At 41.4% G+C, this 17989-nt stretch overlaps 1 protein-coding gene and 1 pseudogene across 5 annotated transcripts in view; one reads left to right on the top strand and one right to left on the bottom strand.

The window, feature by feature from the left end:
• Positions 1–17989, bottom strand: part of USP34 (ubiquitin specific peptidase 34) — a 260898-nt gene that overhangs the window by 221271 nt on the left and 21638 nt on the right. The window lies entirely within an intron of this gene.
• On the top strand, positions 11220–12483 carry LOC116636270 (annotated as a pseudogene).

The raw sequence follows: 17989 nt of genomic DNA, 5'->3' as shown, positions 1-17989 counted from the left end.
AGCAGGTCTCCCACCTGGGTTAGGGTTAGAAGTTGTAGCCAGAGCAATTAGGCAAAAAGGAATTGGAAAGGAAGAGATATTTGCAAACCTATGTTCAAAGCAGCATTATTCACAATAGGCAAAAGGTAGAAGCAACCCAAATGTCCAACAAATGAATAAGCAAAATGTAATGTATACACACACACACACACACACACGGGAATATTATTCAACCTTAAAAAGGAAGGAAGGAGTGCCTGGGTGACTCAGTGTTAAACTTACCTGCCTTCAGCTTAGGTCATGATCCCAGGGTTCTGGAATCAAGCCCCACATCAGGCTCCCTACTCAGCGGGAACCTCCTTCTCCCTGTCTTCTACCACTCCCCCTGCTTGTACTCTCTCTCTCAAAGGGAGGGAGGGAGGGAGGGAGGGAGGGAGGGAGGGAGGGAGGGAGGAAGGAAGGAAGGAAGGGAGGGAGGGAGGGAGGGAGGGAGGAAGGAAGGAAGGAAGGAAGGAAGGAAGGAAGGAAGGAAGGAAGGAATCCTACCACATACTACACCATGGATGAGCTCTGAAGATATTATATTAAGTGAGGCAGTCAAAAGAAGACAAATACTTGCAAAATGACATATCAGATAAAGGGCAAGTATCCAAAATCTATAAAGAACTTATCAAACTCAACACCCAAAGAACAAATAATCCAATCAAGAAGTGGGCAGAAGACATGAACAGACATTTTTCCAAAGAAGACATCCAAATGGCCAACAGACACATGAAAAAGTGCTCAACATCACTCGGCATCAGGGAAATCCAAATCAAAACCTCAATGAGGGGGCGCCTGGGTGGCTCGGTGGTTGAGCGTCTGCCTTCGGCTCAGGTCATGATCCCAGGGTCCTGGGATCGAGCCCCACATCAGGCTCCCCACTCGGTGGGAGACCTGCTTCTCCCTCTCCCACTCCCCCTGCTTGTGTGTTCCCTCTCTCGCGGTCTGTCAAATAAATAAAATTAAAAAAAAAAAAAAAAAACCTCAATGAGATACCATCTCACACCAGTCAGAACAGCTAAAAATTAACAAGTCAGGAAACAACAAATGTTGGCAAGGATGCGGAGAAAGGGGAACCCGCCTACGCTGTTGGTGGGAATGCAAGCTGGTATGGCCACTCAGGAAAACAGTATGGAGGTTCTTCAAAAAGTTGAAAATAGAACTACCACACGATCCAGCAATTGCACTACTGGGTATTTACCCCAAAGATACAAATGTAGTGATCCAAAGGGGTATATGCACCCCAATGTTTATAGCATCAATGTCCACAATAGCCAAATGATGGGAAGAGCCTAGATGTCCATCAACAGATGAATGGATAAAGAAGATATGGTGTATATATACAATGGAATATTATGCAGCCATCAAAAAAAAAAAAATGAAATCTTGCCATTTGCAATGACGTGGATAGAACTAGAGGGTAGGGGCACCTGGGTGGCTCAGTCGTTAAGCATCTGCCTTCAGCTCAGGTCATGATACCAGGGTCCTGGGATCGAGCCCCATACTGGGATCCCTGCTCAGTGGGAGTCTACTTCTCCCTCTCCCACTCGCCCTACTTGTGTTCCTACTCTCGTGCTCTGCCAAATAAATTTTTAAAAATCTTAAAAAAAAAAGAAAAGAAAAGAACTAGAGGGTATTATGCTAAGCGAAATAAGTCAATCAGAGAAAGACAAGTATCATATGATCTCACTGATATGAGGAATCTGAGAAATAAGACAGCGGATCACAGGGGAAGAGAGGGAAAAATTAAATAAGACAAAACTGGAGAGGAAGACAAACCATAAGAGACTCTTAATTTCAGGAAAGAAACTAAGGGCTGCGGGAGTGGAGGGGGGTGGGAGGGATGGGGAGGTTGGGTGATGGACAGTGGGGAGGGTAAGTACTATGGTGAGGGCTGTGAATTGTGTAAGACTGATGAATCACAGATCTGTACCCCTGAAACAAATAATACATTATGTTAATAAAACAAATTTTTAAAAAGAGAAAACAAATACTGTATGATTCTGCTTAAATGAGATAACGTGAGTAGGCAAAGTCAAACAAAATAGAATGGTGACTATCAGGGAAATGAGGAGTTGTTTAATGGGTACAGTTTCAGTTTTCAAGATGAAAAAGTTCCAGAGATCTGTTGCACAAAAATGGGAATATTCTTAACACTACTGAACTGTACACTTAAAAATGATTGTGATGGTAAATTATTTACTTGTTTTTTACAACTAAAAAGATTTTTATTAAACAAACAAACAAATAGGGAAACTCAGACTGCAGTTTTTTGTTTTTTTTTTTTTAAAGATTTTATTTATTTATTTGAGAGAGAGAGAATGAGAGAGAGAGAGCACATGAGAGGGGGAGGGTCAGAGGGAGAAGCAGACTCCCTGCTGAGCAGGGAGCCCGATACGGGACTCGATCCAGGGACTCCGGGATCATGACCTGAGCCGAAGGCAGTCGCTTAACCAACTGAGCCACCCAGGTGCCCTGCAGTTGTTTTTTTTTTTAATTATTTATTTATTTGACAGAGAGATAGAGAGCACAAGTAGGCAGAGCAGCAGGCAGAGGGAGAGGGAGAAGCAGGCTCTCAGCTGAGCAGGGAGCCCAACTCGGGGCTCAATCCCAGGACCCAGGGATCATGACCTGAGCTGAAGGCAGCCACTTAACCGACTGAGCCACCCAGGCACCCCCAGACTGCAGTTTAAAAGAAGCCACTAATCTTTACAAATAATCAGATCCATTAAAGTCCACAGTACAATAAAAGCAGACAGGCAGGCAACATCATCCCGAAATCCTCCCACCATTCCCTAAAGAAGAGGAACTGTATTCCAACCCTAAAGGGTCAACCACCGGGACAGGAAAGAGGGCAAGCAAGGTGGAGGAATTATCTACACAGACCTACAGAACACCAAATATAGTCCAATAGGAGAAACCAAAGTAGAAATGGAAACATCAACGCTGGTCAATATCCAAGGGTGCCAGAAAGTAACTGAAAGTACCCCTGACACAATGTAAGGGGCAGTGGACTAGGTAGGGATGAAAAAAAAAAAATGGTTCTCATCACTTAGGTTAAAAAAAGAAATGCTCGGGACACCTGGGTGCCTCAGTCGGTTAAGCATCTGCCTTCGGCTCCAAGTCATGATCCCAGGGTCCTGGGATCGAGTCCCCCATCTGGCTCCTTGCCCAGTGGGAGCCTGCTTCTCCCTCTGCCTGCTGCTCCCCCTGTGCACTCTCTCTCTGACAAATAAAACCTTAAAAAGAAAAAAAAAAGAAATGTTCATAAAAACTTCAAGATCATAAATTGATAGTATGGGGGTGCCTGGGTGGCTCAGTTGGTTAAGCACCTAACTGTTGATCTCAGCTCAGGTCTTTTTTTTTTTTTTTTTTAAGATTTTATTTATTTATTTGACAGAGAGAGACACAGCGAGAGAGGGAGCACAAGTGGGGGGAGTGGGAGAGGGAGAAGCAGGCTTCCTGCCAAGCAGGGAGCCCGATGTGGGGCTCGATCCCAGAACCTTGGGATCATGACCTGAGCCGAAGGCAGACGCTCAACGACTGAGCCACCCAGGCGCCCCTCAGCTCAGGTCTTGATCTCAGGGCGGTGAGTTCAAGCCCCACGTTGGGCTCTACCCTGGGTGTGGAACCTACTTAAAAAAAAAAAAGAAAGAAAACAGGAGGAGGAAGAAGGAAGAAAAAGAAGAAATGGATAGTATGACAAGCACAATTCCAAGAGGAAGCATTAGAGGACGGGAGGTATAATAGAGAAGTCTAGTGAGAAACCACTGGTAGCTATGACTAAGATCTTACACAGGCAAAGGAATTGATCTTCTCAAATACAATCTCACAGCTCACCTAAGGAAAAAAATTCATGACCACTGACCAGGCCAAAGGTGCTGAACAAAACCTCATGTATCTCAGGTCCAGAGAATTCTAGTTCCCGGGCTCTTAGAAGCCCATAAGAAAGGTCTATAAAGAACAGGACTAGAAGAAGCTGGGCCCTATCCAGAATCCTTGCCAGCACCTAGGTTAACCACTGAGGCCAACCCAGGTAGGTGAAATGGCTAAAATAAGTACAACAACAATAGGAGAACTGGTACTAGCCAGCACTCCAAACCTAAGTTGTTCCTTGGGTATAGAGAAATCATTCGACTAATGCTTAATTTTAAAACATATTAATGCACATTCAGCAATCTTTTCATATAGGGCCTTTTTCTTAGGGTTTCAGTCCACTGAATGGAGTTCTCTATTTTATCTTGCATTTAAAAAGAAACAAAAGCAGTTCCCCATCATTTCCGTTCCAGATTTCTATTACAGTAGTTTGAACACTTAATTTGCAGAGCAATCTAAACACAGAACACTTTCTAGATTTTGTTTTTTAATTTCCCAATCTTCCCCAAAAAATAAAATGAAATAAAATAGAATTTCCCACTCTTTGTCTTAATCACACCTAAAGAAATCTGCTTTTATACAACTAATCATCAACTCTTGCCAACTTCTTTTTAATCTAAAAAAGAGAACATGAAAAAGTCTTGCAAAGAGTTAAGGAAAGTTTCCTTTAAAAAGTACAACTAAGCTGAAAGACAGAAGATAGAAAAAAAGTGAAACAAAAGGATAGTAGGAAGGAGGGATAATGACGAAGAAGCCTGTAGGGGATAGACTCCTGGTCAGAAGGATCATCATGTACAAAGTTTCAGAGAGATGAAAGAGAGAACAACAATGTCCTGATAACTGCTAAATAAGGGAATGGGAAGGAAAGATACAGCTGTTAAAGATGCTAATAGGGGTGCCTGCGTGGCTCAGTCAGTTAAGCGTCCAACTCTTGGTTTTTGCTCAGGTCATGATCTCAGGGTCGTAAGATCAAGCCCTGCTTTGGGTTCCACACTTAGTGTGGAACCTCTTTGGGATTCTCTCCCTCTCCCTTCCCCTTTGTCCCTTCCCTCACTCATGATCTAAAATAAATGAATGAATAAATAAATAAAACTTAAAAAAAAAAGATGCTAATAAATTGGGGCTCCTGGCTGGCTCAGTAGAACGTGTAACTCAATCTCAATGTCATGAATCTGAGTCCTACATCAGGTACAGAGATGATTTTTTTTTTTAAGATTTTATTTATTTATTTGACAGAGACACAGCGAGAGAGGGAACACAAGCAGGGGGAGTGGGAGAGGGAGAAGCAGGCTTCCTATGGAGCAGGAAGGCGCCTCAGGTACAGAGATGATTTAAAAGAAAAAAGATGCGGGGCGCCTGGGTGGCTCAGTCGGTAAGCGTCTGCCTTCAGCTCAGGTCATGATCCCAGTGTCCTGGGATCGAGCCCCACATCGGGCTCCCTGCTCCGTGGGAGGCCTGCTTCTCCCTCTACCAGTCCCTCTGCTTGTGTTCCCTCTCTCGCTATGTCTCTGTCAAACAAAATAAAAATCTTTAAAAAAAAAAAAAAAGATGCTAATAGATTTAAGGCCTGACTCACTAAATAATGCAACAAGATGCAGTCAGAAATTCTATTAAAGGGGCGCCTGGGTGGCTCAGTCGTAAAGCGTCTGCCTTCGGCTCAGTTCATGATCCCGGGGTCCTGGGATCAAGCCCCACATCAGGTTCCCTGCTCGCTGAGAGGCCTGCTTCACCCTCTCCCACTCTCCCTGCCTGTGTTCCCTCTCTCACTGTGTCTCTGTCAAATAAATAAACACATGGTTCAGACATATCACTAAAATGCTATTTTTCTCTTATGAGGTTTGCAAAGTTTAAGTAATACCTAGAGTTGAAACTCAGGAGAAAATAGGTACTTTCATACATTGGTGAAAAAAATCTGGCAAATATTTATCAAAATTTAAAAAACACTGAACCTCTGAATAATTAGTCAATCTTTTTTTTTCATTTTTATTTACTTGAGAGAGAGCAGAGAGAGAGAGCAAGCACAAGCAGGGGGAGCAGCAGGCAGAGGGAGAAGCTGACTCCCCGCTGAGCAGGGAGCCCGACGTGGGACTCGATTCCAGGACCCAGGGATCATGACCTGAGCCAAAGGCAGATGCTTAACCAACTGAGCCACCCAGGTGCCTCAAGGATGCTCTTTATAAACTGGTATGAAATAATCCCCCAAAAGTTAAGTGAATAAAGACAAAAACATTATTTTTAATTATATAATTTTATGATTCTTAAAAAAAAAAAGACGAATTTATCACAAATCAAATGTTAACATTTTAAAGAATTCATTGCTACACAAATAGCAATGGCTGCTGGCATTAGAAAACACACAACATAACCTTACGTGCTCTCTGATGGAATAACACAACACATCCTATTAAACAGTCTTGCCAAGAAACCTAATCTGAATCTGATCAAGCCTCTAAATCTAATAATCAAATTACAGAAATAAAAGAGACAGAAAAACATATTAAATAATTACACAAGGATACAATAAGCAACATTCAGACTGAAAAACCTCTATGTCTGAATGATCCATGCAATCAGCAATTTCTTCAACAAATAGCAAGAGGAAAAAAAGGAAGATGGGAACCTAAAGATTGATCAGTCCTAAAAAAACCAAATCAGCAAGACCACTAAGCTATCCTGACTGAGGAATGACTTCTAAAAATATATCCTTAAAAATAAAAACAGAAAAGGATTACATACTAAAAAAAATTAAAGAGACATCATTAACTACAAACTGCAGAGCAGCTAGAATCTATAGAATTAGTACAGGCAGGTCACCAAACAAAACACAAAAGATACAATGAACAAAACAACAAATTATTCAAAGAGCCTTAAACTAGAAAAAAATTAAGTGTCCAAAGAGTAGATCAATTTATATATACATACATGAGAGTGAGTGCATTGTGCTTGCACACATATCTCCACAAGGAATTCTATTCAGCATTAAAAAGCAACAGACTACTGATACATTAATAAGGAACAATAGCTTATAACCATATGCTAAGTGGAAAAAAAATGCCAGATACAATTAGTACATAAAGTTTATTTCCATTTTGATATAACCATACAAAAGACAAATCTAAGTCTGGGTGGCATAAAGCATGTCAGCCAAGAGTGAGGTCATCAAAAGAACAAAATGGGAATTTTCCACCATCTTCCTCCCAAAAAACACTAATTTTGACAATCACCTGTAGACAACAGCACCTTTGCAGAGGTCTGGGAGTCCAGTGGAGAAGTTCCAACACACCAATGGAACAGAACACCAACCAAACAAAAAAATCCAAGATCGAACACACTGAAAAGGGTAAAACAAAGTTCCACTTTACCTGCCACACCCTTTCCCCATAGTCCCCACAGCATAGTGCCAGGAGAGATCTTAATCTGTGATTTCTCCCTTGGGGGAAAGTGAGAGCATATAAGTGAGCACCCAGCTTCCCCAGTTGTGCGGGACCACTGCCAAAGAGACCCATTTCATTCTTACCCCACCCAGAATACTGAGGTGTACTACATGACTGTGACGGAATGGCTGGAAGAACAGCAGAGCTCTCAGAACCTACTAACTGCAATGCGGACTTCATTGGGAAGCCCACCCACAAGCTGCCTTGTCTGAGGATGCTGCCAACTGGTAAACGGTAAGCCCCAACTCTCCACACACCTAACCCACACATGCTCTCACTCTGTGGCTAGCTGCCTGTGTTCACCCCCAAACATCTGTAGATAGCTAGTGAACAAGCGCAAAAAGCTATCCTGACTCTTCATAACTAGGAGAAAGCACACAAACTTGACAATTCAGCACTGCCCTACAGAAAGCAATAGAGACTGTCACACTCATCTTAGCTTTGTAGGATCAAGAAAAGGCATACAAACTTAAGAATAGCCTCCAAGAGAAAGGGGAACCCTCCTACACTGTTGGTGGGAATGCAAGCTGGTGCAGCCACTCTGGAAAACAGTATGGAAGCTCCTCAAAAAGTTGAAAATAGAGCTACCGCACGACCCAGCAATTGCACTACTGGGTATTTACCCCAAAGATACAAATGTAGTGATCCGAAGGGGCACATGCACCCCAATGTTTATAGCAGCAATGTCCACTATAACCAAATGATGGAAAGAGCCTAGCTGTCCATCAACAGATGAATGGATAAAGAAAATGTGGTGTATATATACAATGGAATATTATAAAGCCATCAAAAAAATGAAATTTTGGGGCGCCTGGGTGGCTCAGTCATTAAGCGTCTGCCTTCGGCTCGGGTCATGATCCCAGGGTCCTGGGATCAAGCCCCGCATCAGGCTCCCTGCTCCACAGGAAGCCTGCTTCTCCCTCTTCCGCTCCCCCTGCTTGTGTTCCTTCTCTCGCTGTCTCTCTCTCTGTCAAATAAATAAATAAAAAATCTAAAAAAAAAAAAAAATGAAATTTTGCCATTTACATCAACGTGGACAGAACTAGAGGGTATTATGCTAAGTGAAATAAGTCAATCAGAGAAAGACAATTATCATATGATCTCACTGATATGAAGAATTTGAGAAACAAGACAGAGCATCACAGGGGAAGGGAGGGGAAAATGAAACAAGATGAAACCACACAGGGAGACAAACCATAAGAGACTCTTAATCGCAGGAAACAAACTGAGGGTTGCTGGAGTGGAGAGAGGTTGGAGGGATGGGGTGGCTGGATGATGGACACTGGGGATGGTATGTGCTATGGTGAGCACTGTGAACTTGTAAGACTGATGAATCACAGACCCGTACCCCTGAAACAAATAATATATTGTATGTTAATTAAAAAAAAAAAAAGAATACCCTCCAAGAGAAAGTAAGAAATGAGGAACAGGCATATCCATAGCAAAGATCTGAAAAAACTTCAGAATCCCTAACAGGCTAAGTGAAGGTATGGCTCTCTTGAAGCTAGTCAGTAAAAACTGGAGGTGATGTCTTATCAAATGCAAAACAGCAACTCACAACTTCAAGGAACATGAAACCAGGAAATATTAAACCACCAAATAAACAGTAATTTCCTAGTAACCAACCCCAAAGAATTAGAGATCTGCAATATGTCAGATAAAGAATTCAAAATAGTTGTTTTAAGGAAGCTCAGTGACCCACAAGAAAACACAGAAAGACAGTTCAACAAATTAGAAAAGCAATACACAGACAAAAAGTGAGAAGTTTTAAAAAAGAGAAAGAAATTATAAAAAAGAACCAAACAGAAGTTGTGGAGCTGAAGAACACAATGAATGAAATAAAAATGCAATAAAATGCAACAACAGCAGTCATGATCAAGCAGAAGGAACAATCTGTAGAGAGCAAGTAATTTTATTTTTATTATTTTTAGTATTTTTTTAAGACTTTATTTATTTATTTGACAGAGAGAGAAGGAGAGAGAAAGCACATGAGAGGGGGGAGGGTCAGAGGGAGAAGCAGACTCCCTGCCGAGCAGGGAGCCCGATGCGGGACTCGATCCAGGGACTCCAGGATCATGACCTGAGCCGAAGGCAGTCACTTAACCAACTGAGCCACCCAGGCGCCCAAGAGCAAGTAATTTTAAAATTACACATTCTAAAGTAAAAAGACTGAAGAAAGCCTATGGGAACTATAGGATACAATTAAGAGAAATAATCCATGTATTTTTGGAGGAGTCCCAGAAGAAAGGGAAAGGGGGGCAGCATTTTATTTAGAAAAGAAGTAGCAGCAGAGAACTTCCCAAATGTGATTAGAGATTTGGACATTCAAGTTCATGAAGTTCATAGTTTCAAAAAATTTCAACTCAAAAAAAGATCTCCAATACAGGGACGCCTGGGTGGCTCAGTCGGTTGGGCGGCTGCCTTCGGCTCAGGTCATGATCCCAGGGTCCTGGGATCAAGCCCCACTTCGGGCTCCCTGCTCGGCGGGGAGTCTGCTTCTCCCTCTGCCTGCCTCTCGCTCTTTCTCTCACTCTCTCCTCGACAAATAAATAAAATTTAAAAAACATCTCCAATACATATTATAATAAAACTATCTCTAAAAGAGAAAAACCTGGAGTGCCTGGTGGCTCAGTTGGTTGAGCATTTGCCTTTGGCTCAGGTCATGATTCCAGCGTCCTAGGATCGAGCCTGCATCTAGCACCCTGCTCAGCGGGGAGCCTACTTCTCCCTCTCCCTCTGCCTGCCACTCCCCTTACTTGTGCTCTCTAATAAATAAATAAAATCTTAAAAAAAGACAAAAAGAGAAAAAATTCCTCATATAAGCCCAGAGAGAATGGGATGATCCATTAAATAAGTGCTGAAAGAAAAAAACTGCCAGAGAAAGAAAGAGAGAGAGAGAGAAACAAACAAACTGCCAACCAAGAATACTTTACCCAGCAAAGACATTCCTCAGAAATGGAGAAATAAAGACTTTCCCAGAAAAATAAAACCTGAGATAGTTCATCACCAGTATACCTGCCTTAATAGAAAGCTAACAGAAATTCTTTGAAATGAAATGAAATGAAACGAAACTAATTAGTACATGAAAATATAAAACACACTTGGGGCACCTGGCTGGCTCAGTCATTCAAAGCAGTTATGGCGAGGGTCATGATCTTGGGGTCATGGGATCGAACCCCGCTTAGTGCAGAGTCTGCTTGTCTCTCTCCCTCTGCCCCTGCCCCCCACCCACACATTCTCACAAATAAATAAAATCTTTAAAAATATATATATATATATAAAACACACTTGTAAAAGTAAGTGTATGGTCAAATTCAAAATAATCTATTACTATAATATGGTGGTATGTCAATCACATAACTAAGAAAAGCCTTAAAGGGCAAAACCATTAAAAATAACAATAGCTACAATTGGTTAATGGATATAGAATATAAAAAGATATAAATGGGGGACACCTGGGTGGCTCAGTCGGTTAAGCATCTGCCTTTGGCTCATGATCTCAGGATCCAGGGATCGAGCCCCACACTAGGTTCCCTGCTCAGCAGGAGTCTGCTTCTCCCTTTCCCTCTGCCCCTCACCCTGCTCTGCTCGTACTCTCTCTCTCTCACATAAATAAAATCTTTAAAAAAAAAAAAAGTAAATGGTAGCATCAAAAAGCTGGGGGATGGCAGTAAAAGGGCAGAGGTTTTATATGCAATTGAAATAAAGTTATTGGGGCGCCTGGGTGGCTCAGTCGTTGGGCATCTGCCTTCGGCTCAGGTCATGATCCCACGGTACTGGGATTGAGCCCCACACTGGGCTCCCTGCTCGGCGGCAAGCCTGCTTCTCCCTCTCCCACTCCCCCTGCTTGTGTTCCCTCTCTCGCTGTGTCTCTGTCAAATAAATAAATAAAATCTTAAAAAAAAAAAAAAGTTAGCAGCTTAACATGGACTGTTATTTGTAAGGTATTTTATGTAAGCCTCAAGTACCTAAATACACATTAAGCAAATACTAGATCTAAAGAAAGAAATAAAAACATTACAGTAAGAATAGGGGACTTGTATATTCCATTTTCAGCAATGGATAGATCAAACAGAAAAATCAATAAAGAAACATTGGACTTGAACTACACTTTAGAATAAATGGACTGACCAGCCATACACCGAACATTCCATCTAACAGCAGCAGAACAGACATTCTCTTCAAGTGCACAGAGAACATTTTCCAGGATAAATCACACGTTAGGTCACAAAACAAGTCTTAGCAAATTTAAGAAGACTGAAATCATATTAAGTATCTTTTCCCACCACAATAGTGTAAAATAGAAATCAGTAACAGGATGAAAGCTGGAAAATTCACAAACACGTAGATACAAGACAACACACTTCTGAACAACCAATGAGTCAAAGAAGTCATCAAAGGGGAAATCAAAAAGCATCTTGAGACAGGGGCACCTGGTGGTGGCTCAGTCAGTTAAGCATCCGACTCTTGATCTGGGGTTGGGAGTTCAAGCCTCGTGTTGGGCTCCATGCTAGGCACGGAGCCTACTTAAAAAAAATCTTGAGACACGCTCCTCTTCCCCTAAGCAGTGTGAGGTGACCTCTGAAAATGGTTCGCTATTCGCTTGACCCAGAAAACCCTACGAAATCATGCAGATCAAGAGGTTCAAATCTTCATGTTCACTTTAAGAACACATGTGAAACTGCCCAGGCCATCAAGGGTATGCATATCCGAAAAGCCATCAAGTATCTGAAAGACATCACTTTGCTGAAGCAATGTGTACCATTCCATCGCTACAATGGGAGTTGGTAGGTGTGCCCAGGCCAAACAGTGGGGCTGAACACAGGGCCAGTGGCCCAAAAAGAGTGCTGAATTTTTACTGCACATACTTAAAAATGCAGAGAGTAATGCTGAACTTAAGGAATTAGATATCAATTCTCTGGTCATTGAGCACAGCCAGGTGAACAAAGCAACGTAGAACTTACAGGGCTCATGGTTGGATTAACCCACACATCAGCTCTCCCTGCCACATTGAGATGATCCTTACTGAAAAAGATCAAATTATTCCTAAACCAGAAGAGCAGGCTGCATCCCAGAAGAAACTGAAGAAACAAAAACTTATGGCCCGGGAGTAAATTCTGCCAGAATAAATGCAAATAAATATAAAAAGAGAGGAAAAAAAAATCTTGAGACAAAAATGGAACTACAACATACCAAAACTGATGGAATGAAGCAAAAGAAGTCCTAAGAGGAAAACCAACAGTGACAGATTCTACATTAAGGAAAAAAGGGGCGCCTGGGAGGCACAGTGGGTTAAGCATCTGACTCTTGGTTTCAGCTCAGGTCCTGATCTCAGGGTCGAGAGATCGAGCTCCGTGAAGGGCTCCCCACTTCACAGGGTGAATACTTGGAAGTTTCTCTCCCTCTATCCCCGCTACCCTCCCTCTCTCTCTCTCTCAAATAAATCTTAAAAAAAAAGAAAAATAGGGGCACGCTTGGGTGGCTCAGTTGGTTTAGCGTCTGACTCTTGATTTCAACTCAGGTCCTGATCTTGGGTGGTGGGATCGGCCATGTTGGGCTCCATGCTTGGTAGGGAGTCTGCTTGGGATACTCTCCTTCCCTCTCCCTCTGCCCCTTCCTCTGCTCACGTGAACATGTTCTCTCTCTCCAAAATAAGTAATCTTAAAAAATAAGAAGAAAAATATCTCAAACCTAACTTTACACCCAAGGAGATTAAAAAAACAAACTAAGCCCAAAGTTAGCAGAAGGAAGGAAACAGCAAAGATCAGAGCAAAAATAAAGGAAATAAAGACTAGAAAAACAACAGAAAAGATAAATGACACTAAGAACTGGTTTTTTGTGGGGCGCCTGGGTGGCTCAGTCGTTAAGCGTCTGCCTTCGGCTCAGGTCATGATCCCAGGGTCCTGGGATTGAGCCCCGCCATTGGGCTCCCTGCTCGGCAGGAAGCCTGCTTCTCCCTCTCCTGCTCCCCCTGCTTGTGTTCCCTCTCTCGCTGTGTCTCTCTCTGTCAAATAAATAAATAAAATCTTAAAAAAAAAAAGAACTGTTTTTGAGATTTAAAAAATAAACAATCTTTAGCTACGGGAAAAAAAAAAGATCAAATAAACAAAGCCAAAAATGGAAGAGACAATGAAGATACTTTAATCCATACCAAACACAAAGGATAAGAGACTACTATTAACAATTACAACTCAACAAAAGGGACAATCTAGAAAAATGGATAGGGGCACCTGGGTGGCTCAGGCGGTTAAGCGGCTGCCTTTGGTTCAGGTCATGATCCCAGGGTCCTGGGATTGAGCCCCATATTGGAGTCCCTGCTCAGCGGGAAGCCTGCTTTTCTCAAGCCATCTACCTCTGCCTGCCACTCCCCCTGCTTGTGGGCCCCCCCACAAATAGATCTTTTTTACAAAAATGAAGAAATAGAACAATCCCACTTATATAGCATTAAAATAATAAAATTAGTAGGAATAAATTTAACTAACAAAGTGAAAAATCTATACACTGAAAACAATAAGACAGTGATAAAGGAAACTGAAGACAGAAATAAATGAAAAAATATCTTTTGTTCATGAATCAGAAGAATACTGTTAAAATGTCCATACTATCCAAAGCCATCTGTAGAGTCAATGCAATCCCTCAAAATTCCAACAGAATTTTTTACAGAAATAAAAAATTGTTAAATTCAAATAAAACCACAATCCTCAGAACAAAGCTGGAAGCATCACACTTCCTGATTTCAAACTATATTACAGGAACACCTGGGTGGCTGAGTCAGTTAAGCGTCTGCCTTCAGCTCAGGTCATAATCCCAGGGTCCTAGAATCAAGTCCTGTATCCAGCTCCTTGCTCAGCGGGGGCCTCTCCCTCTCCCTCTGCCTGCTGCTTTCCCTGCTAGTGCCCTCTCTCTCGCTCTCTCTCTGACAAATAATTAAAAAAAATAAATAAGTTTTTTTTAAAAAAAACCAACTATATTACAAAGCTGTAATAATCAAAACAGTATGGTGCTGACATAAAAACACACACACAGTCCAAAGGAACAGAATGGAGAGGCCAGAAACAAGCCCATGCATATATGGTCAATTAATATTTGACAAGAGAACCAAGAATACTCATACATGATGTTGGGAAAACTAGATATCCACAGGCAAAAGAAAAAAACTGGACCTTTATCTTACACACACAAAAATTAACTCCAAATAGATTAAATACTTGACTGTAAGATCTAAAACGAAGAACACAGGAAAAAGTCTCCTTGACACTGATCTTGGCAATGATTTTTTTTTGGATATGACACCAAAAGCACAAGCAACGGAAGTAAAAATTGACATGTAGGACTACATCAAACTAAGCACATATGCACAGCAAAAATAACCACCTATGGAATGGGAGAAAATATTTGCAAACCATTTATCTTTATAAAGGATTAATATCCAAAATATATAAGGAACTCATACAACTCAATAGCAAAATAATCAAGTAACTCACTTTAAAAAATGGGTAAAGGGGGGCACCTGGGTGGCTCAGTTGGTTAAGCGACTGCCTTCGGCTCAGGTCATGATCCTGGAGTCCCAGGATCAAGTCCTGCATCGGGCTCCCTGCTCAGCAGGGAGTCTGCTTCTCCCTCTGACCCTCCCCCCTTCTCATGCTCTCTCTCTCTCTCAAATAAATAAATAAAATCTTTAAAAAAAAAAAATGGGTAAAGGATCTCAATAGATATTCTTCCAAAGACCTACATATTGGGGCGCCTGGGTGGCTCAGTCGTTAAGCGTCTGCCTTCGGCTCAGGTCATGATCCCAGGGTCCTGGGATCGAGCTCCACATCGGGCTCCCTGCTCCACGGGAAGTCTGCTTCTCCCTCTCCCTCTCCCCCTGCTTGTGTTCCCTCTCTGGCTGTGTCTCTCTCTGTCAAATAAATAAAATCTTAAAAAAAAAAAAAAGTTTAAAAAAAAAAACAAATACCTACATATTGCCAACAAGGTAAGTGAAAGATGCTCAACATCACTAATCAGGGAAATGCAAATCAAAACTAAAATAAGCTATCACCTCATATTTGTTAGAACAGCCATTACCAAAAGAACAAGTAATAACAAGTGTTGGGGTGATGATGTGGAGAAAAGAGAATCCTTGTTCTGCAGGTGGAAATGTCAACTGGTACAGCCATGAGGTAAAACAGTAAGGAAGATCCTTAAAAAATGCAAAAACAGGACTACCATATATGATCTGGCAATCCCAAAGGAAATTTAATCATTTTCTCAAAGAGATATCTGCACCCCTATGTTCACTGCAACATTATTCACAATAGCCAAGAAATGGAAGCAACCTAAGCATCCACTGATGAATGAACAAGGAAGATGTGGTATACATATAATGGATTATTCAGTCATACAAAAGAAGAAAATCCTGCCACTTGGGAGACCAAGGATGGACCCTGAAGGCATTATGCTAAGTGAAATAAGTAAGACAGAAAAAGACAAATATGGTCTGATCTCACTTACTATATGGAATCTAAACAAGCAGAACTCAGAAAAAGAGAGTAGACTGGTTGCCAAAGGCTGGAGAGTGGGAGAAATGGCAAGATGTCGGTCAAAGGGTCCAAACTCCTAATTATAAGATGAATAAGTTGCTGCAATCTATTGTACAGCATGAGGATCATGATCAACAATACTGTACTATATGGGGCACCTGGCTGGCTCAGAAGAGCATGCAACTCTTGATCTCGGGATCATGAGTTCGAGCCCCACATTAGGTGCAGAGGTAACTAAAAAAAATAAACAATACTGTATTACATACTTTATATATTTATTTATTTATATATATATATGCAAGTTACTAAGAGTAAACCTCAAATGTTCTCGCCACTAAAGCAAAAAAAAAAAAAAAGATAATTACATGAGGTGATGGATGTTTTAACTAACCTTCTTGTGGTAATCATTTTGCAATATATGCATATTATCAAACCATCACATCATACACTTTAAACTTACACAATATCATAGGTCAATTATACCTCAATAAAGCTGGGGAGAAAAAAGCACATCAGCAGTTAGAAGGATTGTGGTTGGTAGAAATACTCAGTTGTGGTGATGCTTACATTTATCAAAATGAATAAAACCATACATTTTTTTTTTTTAATTTTATTTATTTGACAGAGAGAGACACAGCAAGAGAGGGAACACAAGCAGGGGGAGCAGGAGAGGGAGAAGCAGGCTTCCCGCGGAGCAGGGAGCCCAATGCGGGGCTCGATCCCAGGACCCTGGGATCATGACCTGAGCCGAAGGCAGACGCTTAACGACTGAGCCACCCAGGCGCCCCTAAAACCATACATTTAAAACTGATAGTTTGTTGTATGAAAATTATACATCAATAAAGTATATTCAAAAGTTCTTTTTAAAAAACATCACCAACTACAAAAGACCTCATCTGAATTCTAATTCAAATTTTATTTTTAATAGTTTTAAAGATTTTTTTTAGAGAGAGAGCACCAGTGGGAGGGGCAGAGGGAGAGAAAATCTCAAGCAGACTCCACCCTGAGCATGGAGACCTCATGACCATGAGATTACAACCTGGGCCAAAACCAAGAGTCGGATGCTTAACCAACTGCACCACCCCAGGAGCTCCTCTAATTCAAATTTTAAAGGGACTATTAAACAAAAATCTTTAGCTTTAGAGTATGAGGGAAATCTGACTACTAAAGGTTTCATATTAAGAAAGTTTTCTTGGGCAGCCTGGCGGGCTCAGTTGGTAGAGTATACGACTCTACCATGATATCTACCTTGGTATCAAGGTCATGAGTCTGAGCCCCGTGTTGGGGGGCAGAATTTACTTTAAAAGAAAAAAAAAAAAAAAGAATGAATTCTTAATTTTTTAACTGTGACAATGATATTGTGGTTATTTATTTTTCAAATATTTGTCTTTTACAGAACTATATTGAAATATATACAAGTAACATATAATACCTGGATTTGCTTCAAAATCATCCAATGGGTGGAGAAGGAAATGGGATAGCATACAAATGAAATAAAACTGTCCATGAGTTGGTTAAGTGTTGACTGAGCAATGTTTACATAAAATCACTGTCACCTTCCTTCCCCTCTCCTACATGATTCTATATATGTTTAAATTTTTTTTTTTTGAAGAGAGGATTTTATTTTTATTTTTATTTTTTTTTAAGATTTTTATCTATTTATTTGACAGTGAGAGCACAAGTAGGAAGAGCAGCAGGCAGAGGGAGAGGGAGAAGCAGGCTCCCCACTGAGCAGGGAGCTCGATGTGGGGCTCGATCCCAGGACCCAGGGATCATGACCTGAGCCAAAGGCAGCAGCTTAACCGACTGAGCCACCCAAGTGCCCCTTTATTATTTTTTTAAAGATTTTATTTATTTATTTCACAGAGAGAGATAGCAAGAGCAGGAACACAAGCAGGGGGAGGGGGAGAGGGAGAAGCAGGCTTCCCGCTGAGCAGGGAGCCCGATGTGGGGCTTGATCCCAGGACCCTGGGACCATGACCTGAGCGAAGGCAGACGCTTAACGACTGAGCCACCCAGGAACCCCCTATGTTTAAATTTCTATAATAAAGTTAAAAAAAAAATTGCCAAGTATACCAAAAAACAAGAACAAAAACCACATAATCAAAATCAGAGGGAGGGCGCCTAGGTGGCTCA

This window comes from Phoca vitulina, unplaced genomic scaffold (genome assembly GCF_004348235.1).
Source record: "Phoca vitulina isolate PV1807 unplaced genomic scaffold, GSC_HSeal_1.0 scaffold12, whole genome shotgun sequence".
NCBI lineage: Eukaryota > Metazoa > Chordata > Mammalia > Carnivora > Phocidae > Phoca > Phoca vitulina.
The sequence above is the reverse complement of the archived record's forward strand: the minus strand, read 5'-3'. Positions and strand labels throughout refer to the sequence as shown.